The sequence below is a fragment of the Nicotiana sylvestris genome, chromosome 3 (genome assembly GCF_000393655.2).
Source record: "Nicotiana sylvestris chromosome 3, ASM39365v2, whole genome shotgun sequence".
Classification (NCBI taxonomy): Eukaryota; Viridiplantae; Streptophyta; class Magnoliopsida; order Solanales; family Solanaceae; genus Nicotiana; species Nicotiana sylvestris.
The window spans coordinates 76,227,880-76,237,606 of NC_091059.1; the positions used below are offsets into that span (position 1 = coordinate 76,227,880).

At 34.0% G+C, this 9,727-nt stretch overlaps 1 pseudogene; it reads left to right on the forward strand.

Moving 5' to 3' along the window:
• The first annotated feature begins 1,781 nt into the window (after positions 1–1,781).
• Positions 1,782–4,834, forward strand: LOC138887550 (uncharacterized; annotated as a pseudogene).
• Positions 4,835–9,727: the final 4,893 nt, after the last annotated feature.

A 9,727-nucleotide genomic window follows, 5' to 3' on the forward strand; every position in this document is an offset into this window, starting at 1 on the left:
ATACAAATCCTACCATCCGGATTTTGAGTAACATGTGAAAATTCAGTATTCGACAAGTCGTTAGTAATCTGACTTGGGGATATAACCGAATTTAAAGTCCAAGTAGTTGGGAAATTAATTTCTTCCCACCTAATAGGTCTCCTAGTGGTGACCTTGGACCTTGCAAAGTTGGTTTCTACCAGTATGGTCTGATCTGATGTATCATATAACTTACATCTAGGATTCAAAGTAGATAATAATTTAAAATAAATCATATAAGACAGACATATAAGTTCAGAACCAGGCGCATAATTATAACCATGCGTTTTCACATTTAAAGTCAAGGCATCAAGAATATTAACATCAGAAAGAGATAGTTGTCGATTGGGTTGAGTATTAAAATATACTGGACCATAGGCCACAATAGATTCAATCGAACCCATCAGAGACTGTCTGAAGTTCAGATTTCTAGCATCTCTAAGAGCTGCTAAAAAGGTCTCTGGTAATCCTTTAAGGGTTAACGGTTTAAACGCAATTTGAACCATACCAATATGCAGATAATGATAATGATGTTTATATAAATCTAAATCGTGTTTGTTTAACAAACGAATAGTCTGTTCAGATGAATTTAATGCCAAAGACTGTTCAGTGAGGTATAAAAATGACTGAATAGACTATTCGTTTGTTAAACAAACACGATATAGATTTATATAAACATCATTATCATTATCTGCATATTGGTATGGTTCAAATTGTGTTTAAACCGTTAACCCTTAAAGGATTACCAGAGACCTTTTTAGCAACTCTTAGAGATGCTAGAAATCTGAACTTTAGACAGTCTCTGATGGGTTCGATTGAATCTACTGTGGCCTATGGTCCAGTATATTTTAATACTCAACCCAATCTGCAACTATCTCTTTCTGATGTTAATATTCTTGATGCCTTGACTTTAAAAGTGAAAACGCATGGTTATAATTATGCACCTGGTTCTGAACTTCTATGTCTGTCTTATAGGATTTATTTTAAATTATTATCTACTTTGAATCCTAGATGTAAGTTATATGATACATCAGATCAGACCATACTGGTAGTAACCAACTTTGCAAGGTCCAAGGTCACCATTAGGAGACCTATTAGGTGCGAAGAAATTAATTTCCCAGCTACTTGGACTTTAAATTCGGTTATATCCCAAAGTCAGATTACTAACGACTTGTCGAATACTGAATTTTCACATGTTACTCAAAATTCGGATGGTGGGATTTGTATTCAATTTGATGATAAGTCTACTATTTATAATAGACATTCGTTTTCTAATCATAGACTTCTACCTACTATTCAACATATTTCACCTGTTGAACCAGTCTACGGTCCAGCTCGCAATCGTGCAACCTCTTTACACCCTATTACTAGTAAAGTTAGTAATAAGCCTGTCGAAAGGGTTGAAAGGGTTAAAGTTAACCCTCAAACAAATATTGTTCAGGACAATGACAATATTTCAGATAAGGATATTCCTTCTGTATCCGAGATGGATTTCGACCCCAATAGTACTTAATGAATCCACACCAAATTGATTTTAGCCCCGGTTCTCGGGCACGAAAATATATTCAAAAGGAATTTTTTAGTGATAAATGGAGCCAGTTTAAAACGTGGTTTTTTATGCTTATAGCAAAGATGATTTGAATAGTATTTCTCAAGAATTTTATGAAACTTGTGATTTGCATAATCAAATTATGTATTTTGTTCCTTGGTTTATAACAACTTATTTGCCTTTTATATTAAGGTACTAGAAAGATATTATAAAGATGGGAGTGGTAGTATTACTAAAGCCATTTATCCTCCTCAGGCCCCCTTTATATTACCTAATAATACTAGTATTACCTTCACTGCCTTTCAAAAATTTATTGATGATAACGTTGCAGCTATTAGTATCGCAGAAATTAATAAATTGATTTCTCGAAACAATTATTTGGGTTTATATGTAAAAATTTTAGGAGAACATGTCGGTTCTCTTGATAAAAAGCTTGATGATTTGACTATTTTAATAAAAGAAATGAGTACTAAGAAAGGACCAACTGATATTGCCTCCACTTCAGGAAGTAAAACAGTTGATCAAGCTATTCTTACTCATATTCAAAGACCTCATGAGATTCAGGATTTTAAATTTAAATCTCTTGATGACTTAGCACAACTCCTCGATAAAAAGCTTTCAGGTTTGAATGTTAGACCAATTGATTTATCTAAAAATTTTGCTGATAGAATTGAGACCGTTTCTGATTATAAAACTGAGACATGGTCAGAGTTTAATAAACTCAAAGGTATAGTTAAACCCAATAGTAGGTATGCTAACAAACCAATGATGCAAACTTACTATTATCCTCGTCCTACTTCTCAAGATGTGTTGATTGAGGAACGCGATTGGAATCAGACTAATACGTCTTATAGCGGTTCCGAAATTTATGAATGGAATCTTGATGGTTTAACTGATAGACAATTAACCATTCTCGTACATAGAATGCTTATGTATTCGACTATCTGCAAAAGTGTTAAAAATACGGATAGAACTATTTGCAAAATGATTATTGCAGGCTTTACTGGCCAACTTCGTGGCTGGTGGGATAATTATTTATCTGTTGAAGAAAAGGCTTTCGTTATTAATGCTACAGCCGTAGACGAGGGTGTTGATAATATAGGTATGGATCTTGTTAAGGGTAGAGAAGATGCAGTGTATACCCTTATCCTTACAATTTTAGAGCATTTCAATGGTAGATTTACCTCAAATCATGAGACCATCAGAACCTTACTTAATGGGCTTAGATGTAAGACCCTTAGTGAATTTAGATGGTATAAAGATACTTTTATGAGTAGGGTTATGGAACTACCCGAGAATAAATATGAGCATTGGAACGCTAAGTTTATAGACAGCCTCCCTTACTTATTTGCTGAAAGGGTAAGGAAAGTATTAAGGGGTAGTTACGGTGAAATTCAGTATGGTAATTATACCTATGGTAAACTTATAGGAGTGTGTACACAAGAAGGATTAAACTTGTGTAATGAGCTAAAGCTTTCTAGACAGCTTAAGATTGATAAGCTTAAAGAGAAATCCCAATTAGGTGACTTTTGTACCCAGTTCGGTTTACCCGGAACCTCTACTCAAAGTAGGAAGAAGAAGAAAAATAGATATCATAGGTATCCTAACCCGGATAGCCCGTATAAGTAAAAGAGGTCTAGATATAGGTCTAAGGAAGAGTGTGATACTAGAAAAGCGCATCGGAAATCTACTCGATTTATGAAGAATAGATCAAAGAGAGATCTCGCTGATATTAAGTGTTATAAGTGTGGAAAGTTTGGTCATATTTCTCCAAATTGCAAGCTTCAAAAGCTGAAAACCTTAGAACTCGATGATGAGCTACGCGATAAGGTTTATGGCTTGTTATACACTTCAGGATCAGAATCTGAAGATGAAGTTGATTTAATTGATTTATCTAATAGTGATAAAAATGTTGATACTTCTTGCACTGCTTGCAAAGGTGATATTTGTACTTGTGATGATGACGAATTTTATAAATTACAATCACAATTTCATGATTTAAATATGAAAACTATCACATCTGATAATGTAATAGAACTTTTAAAAGAAGATACCGATGAAAAACTTCGTGAAAAAATTATTAATCTAGCTGCAAGTTCTAGTTCTAGTAGTTCAAAACCTTTTGAAAAATATAAGAACGAATTTGAACATTTTGCGCCTTATTCTTTGTCTGAAATTAATAAACGACTTCATAAGTCCAGTACACCTAGCAGAGATGCTTCTTTTGATGATTTGAAAATCGAAATTGAGAATTTGAAAAAAGATATTAAGTCTCTTAAACAAAATCAAATGATTTGTGATCACCGGATTACTCAAATTGAGAAAAATAATTCTCTAATTGATTTTCCAACTGATTTTTCGGCTAAAGGAATTTTCGAATCGTCAAATGAAAAGGGAAAAGAAATTTTTGATCAGATTGATTCAATTAATGAAAATTCTGATATGTTTTTAGGAATGATGCAGGTTGTTACGGCTCATAAGTGGTACATTAAATGTACTATCTTGATTGATAATACTTTCTCTCAAACTGATGTAGCAATGATTGATAGTGGAGCAGATGTAAGTTGTATTCAAGAGGGTCTTGTTCCTACTAAATATTTTCAAAAGACCACTCATTTGGTAAAATCTGCTTTTGGTCATGCTTTAGATATAGAGTATAAATTACCAAATACTCGTATTTGCCAAAATAAAGTTTGTATTCCTCATTTCTTCTTTTTGGTAAAAAACCAGTTATACCCTCTGATTATACTTGGAACCCCTTTTATTAATGCTATTTACCCTTTTAATAACATAGATGCACAGGATTTTTCTGCTAGTTATCAAGATAGAGAGATAAGTTATTCTTTTGTTACAGATCCCGTAACTAGAGATATTAACGCCTTGATTAAAATGAAACAAAGGCATGTTAATTTATTACAATCAGAAATATTGAGCATGAATATATTCGATACTTTACAATCTGCTAAGATTCAGCAAAAGATTAAATTGATTGCTGAACAGATGGATGTTGATGTCTGCGCCGATCACCATAGTGTCTTTTGGAATCGAAAAAGGAATATTGTAACTCTTCCTTATGGAAAAAACTTCTCCGAAGATGATATCCCTACTAAGTCTCGACCTTGCCAGATGAATGCTAAATTGGTCGAATTCTGCAAAAACGAGATTGACAGCTTGTTACAAAAGGGTTTGATAAAACCCTCAAAATCTCCTTGGTCATGTTCGACCTTTTATGTTAATAATGCTGCAGAAAAGGAACGTGGTATTCCTAGATTAGTTATAAATTATAAACCATTGAATAAACATCTAAAATGGATTAGATATTCTATCCCCAATAAAAGGGACTTGCTATCTAGATTATATGACGCCAATATATTTTCAAAATTCGATTTAAAATCTGGATATTGGCAAATTCAAATTTTTAAAGAGCATACTTATAGAACTGCTTTTAATGTTCCATTTGGGCAATATGAATGGAATGTCATGCCATTTGGTTTAAAAATGCCCCTTCTGAATTTCAGAAAATTATGAATGATATTTTTAACCCTTATCTAGATTTTATCATTGTTTATATTGACGACATATTAGTATATTCTAAAACATTAGAGATGCATATTAAGCATCTTGATATTTTTAAGAAAATTATAATACAAAACGGTTTAGTAATTTATAAACCGAAAATGAGTCTATTCCAAACAAATGTTCGATTTTTAGGTCATAATATTTGCCAAGGAAAAATTACCCCAATACAAAGATCGATTGATTTTGCCTCAAAACTTTCTGATGTTATTACTGACAGGACTCAATTACAAAGATTTTTGGGAAGTTTGAATTATATATCTCCTTTCTACAAAAATTTATCTCGTGATCTAGCCCCTCTAAACGACAGGCTGAAAAAGGATCATAAGAAGCCTTGGACTGACCAGCATACTACGTTAGTCAAAAATATTAAACAGCGTGTTAAGTCTTTACCTTTCTTAACTCTTGCTAATCCTACATGGCAAAAAATTATTGAGACTGATGCGTCCAACATTAGCTACGGTGGGATTTTAAAACAAGTGAATCCCAACAATAAGAGTGAATACCTGATAAGATTTCACTCTGGTAAATGGACCGAAGCCCAGAAGAAATATGCTACTGTGGCTCATGAAATGTTGACTATTGTTAAATGTGTTTTAAAATTTTAAGACGATTTATATAATCAAAAGTTTTTAATAAAAACTGATGCTCAAACTGTTAAATATATGTTTGACAAAGATTTCAAACATGATGCATCTAAATTAATATTTGCTAGATGGCAAGATCAACTGGCGCCTTTTGATTTTGAAATTCAATACAAAAAAGGAATTGATAATTCCCTTCCGGATTTCTTATCCCGAGAATACCTTGATTAATTATGAATTTCTATACAACTTTTCTAGATGAAGAACTGTTAATTACTATCCTGAAAGTGGTTAGATTAAATCGAGATCTACAAAGTCTCATAATTGATTTGATAATTGAAGATATCGTTGATAACCTGATTGAAAATCATAATCATGTTGAAAATGTTAGGAATTCATACCTATACAAAAATTATTAGGGATGATATGCTGGATTATTACTTCTTAGAATAAATTCACTTGTTATTTGTGCAGAATGGACCCATCATGGACCACCAGAGGCAGAGGTAGGGAAAGATCTTCCCCTAGTAGATCATATTCTCAAGGATCGTCATACGGATCCTCATCAAATTCTCCAGTGATACAATACGGAAAAAGGAGCTTAATAAACTTAAAGATTTCACATAAAGGAGATTTTTCATCAGGTCTGTCTATACATCTGGATGATATTCCAGAAGATGATCCATTATATGGTCATCTACAGGCATATTTGGCTTCCAAAAGGCAAAGTAATACATTTGCTTCAATCGCTAGAGAAGAAGACAACGATGATATTAAGTCTTACGAAAAATTACCAAAGAAAGAAATAATATTTCTCCTAGAAAACTCTGAGATTCAGCGAAAAGATGAACCATGGAAGATATTCCAGAGATATCTGATTAATGGATTATACTACCCGGGTGAATCATATAAAACCCGCACTTATTATGAGACTATTCTAATCAGTACAGGTAGTGCAGAATTCCAGCACTTTTCGGGTTATAACACAAATGAGAACCTTTATAACTTCTCAAAAATCATTATCAAACAGATTATATCTGTTGAAGAATGGGGGATTTCAACAATGAAAGAAAGGCAGATAAGCCTTAATAAATCACCCATGAATTTTACTTATTGGGATTATATCCAAGCATTTGATAGAGTGCTTTATCATAACAATGAGAGGCATAAACATACTTGGTTTATTAAAGTATGTACAAAAATATTTACAGGACCTATCCCAACTGGTTTTTAAATTGGTGGTCATACCACGGTCCCACAACGAAAATCCTGCCTAAGCCATTCCTTAAGTTATACAAAGAATGGGCAAACATTTCACCATTCCTATCCGAGTTATATCACGCAGATCATATCTGTTGCCTAGAAAAGATTGATCAAATTTGTTTCTTTATTGAATTCTCTATCCCATGGATTCATAAATGGACTCCTGAATTAGGTTTTACGGAGGAACAAATCCCTTGCTTATACAGGGTATTTTACAACAAATTTTGGGACAAATTGATGAAGAATGATCCCAAAACAAAAATATTATATGGACAAGAATTATTGGATTCTATTAAAACACAAATCCAAGTATACTCGTCCACTTCACAGAAGAAAATATTTGATGACAGCTCCGTCAAACATATTGCTCGAAGAATCTCTGTTCAAGGCGGAGATAAAATCGAATTAGTAAATAAATATCTGGAAGAAGTAAAAAGAAATTTACTTCAAACTTTGAATCAATGTGAAAGATCTGACACATCAATGCACAGTGAAACAAGTGGCAATGATATCGCAGAAAACGATTCACAGCCGACGCAGCCAGAAATAATATTATCTGACAAAGAGAGGAAAAGGTGGAAAATTTCCTCCAACAAATGAATGATTTAGACAAAAGAGGACTTTGACTAAAGCCGCCGAAGACCCCACACAACAGTAGATGCACTGTTCCCAACAGTAGAAACACTGTATAAGGGACCCAGATACGCTATTCCCAATAGTAGAAAAACTGTATAGGGACCCAGATATGGGACCCAATCTACTATTTAAAGATTCTTTATGTTTTTTTTCCTTCTTTAAAAAGAGGACATCTTCATTTGAAGAGGCAGGTCGTGAGAATCCCCTCTCTCTCTAATCTATCTCCCTAAACTCTCTCCTTCTTGTAAAGCTTTTAACTTATTAGTTTTGTAAATCAGTTGAAGATTAATAGAAGTTTTGAAATTCAGTTCATCTTCAGGGCCTTGCTTCCTCGCCTTAAAGGTATTTATTTTATTTTATTATATAGTATTTTATATACTTAGTTTCTCTCCCCAGCCGTGACTATGTCCGGCTAAACGGATTCATATCTATGTTGAAAAACTAATTTCTCTTCCATATTAACCATGAAGAATCCAGACTCTTTCAAAATATAAAGGAATTTTAATATAGTTTCTTGGCTTGGTTCCAAGATTGTGGTACAGTCGACTCTGGTACTACTCTTATTGGCTTTGCCTTAGTGGCTACGTCTAGCCAGCTGTGACATTAAAGCCCGCTGAAGTTGTCAAAAGGGCTATCCCTTGCACAATTAGAACTGCTAGACACATGGGCTCAATAAGAGTATGTATCGGACCTATACAGGCCCCTTGCTTGGGTAAAAGGATAGATCCTTCCATACAGTCATTAAAACTATAATAAAATTCCCGTATATTTCAAATCTTTACTGGTCGCGCGGACTACTGCCAACCTTCAAAGGTACTGAAACAGCTAGATCTGGATGGTCGTGCGGACTACCGCCGTCCTACCCTGATCCTCATATATATATATATATATATATGTATATGGGATATGGGAAAGGTTATGGCGTTATATATGCACCACCACTTGATTAGCTGGTATACATTGGTGATTTTGCTCACAATGGTCGAGATGATATAATGGGATGCCCTTAGAGGCCTGATTATGTTATGAAAGACGTACCTATACACAACATGACATTCATACGCATATTTATGACACTATAATTATTTCATGATTTACAAAGTTATCTAGACTTATAGGTTGAGTCATTTACTCTATATTTCTTTCATGTCTGTTATGTACTTATTTATGTGCCTTACATACTCGGTACATTATTCGTACTGACGTCCCTTTTGCCTGGGGATGCTGCGTTTCATGCTCGCAGGTCCCGATAGACAGGTTGACAGTCCTCCAAGTAGGTTATCAGCTCAGCGGAAGATGTTGGTGCGCTCCGTTTGCTCCAGAGTTGCTTGTTTGGTTAGTATGATTTAGACGTATAATGTTTGGGATGGTGGGGCCTTGTCCCGACCTTTATGTTAAGTGTGTAATCTTAGAGGCTTGTTGACAGATGTCATTTATTAAATGTTTGTACGGCCTTGTTGGCCTATGTTTTGAGTTTATAAATTATTATGTTGGCTTTATAGACCCGTATGTCACATGTATAAGTTTTTTTAATATTAGGTTGGGTCGTTCTATATTGACTATTCCCTTATTTTTATTGTGGTTAGATCATGGCGGCCCATTTGGCCCTTTTGCCAATGAAAGTACAATAAGAAAGATATGTTATGTTGATACTCGGTTGAGTAAGGTACCGGGTGCTCGTTGCGGCCCATAGGTTTGGGTCGTGACAATGTATAGATGAATTCGATTCATGAGAAGTACGTCAATAAAATCTCTCGGAGCGTCATAAGACCATTATACCTCTGATTTATATCTTGAAACAACTTTTATCAACTTACGTATTTTTTGAGACCATGAACAAACCATAGAATAATAAGACATATGGGAATTTAAGAACACAGGCATCTCTAATACTTCTATGAATAGAGTCATTTATGGAAATTGTGCATTTGCTCGTTTCATTCGTGTCGTATAGATCATTCCAAAAAAGAAAGAAGGGATAGCCTTAACACAACTGAACCGATTTTCTTGAAAAAGATTGCACCGTATTCTCTTATAATTGCAAAATCTCACAACAGTAACATAAATCTAATGCCTACTAAATGTTTCATCATGTGTTATT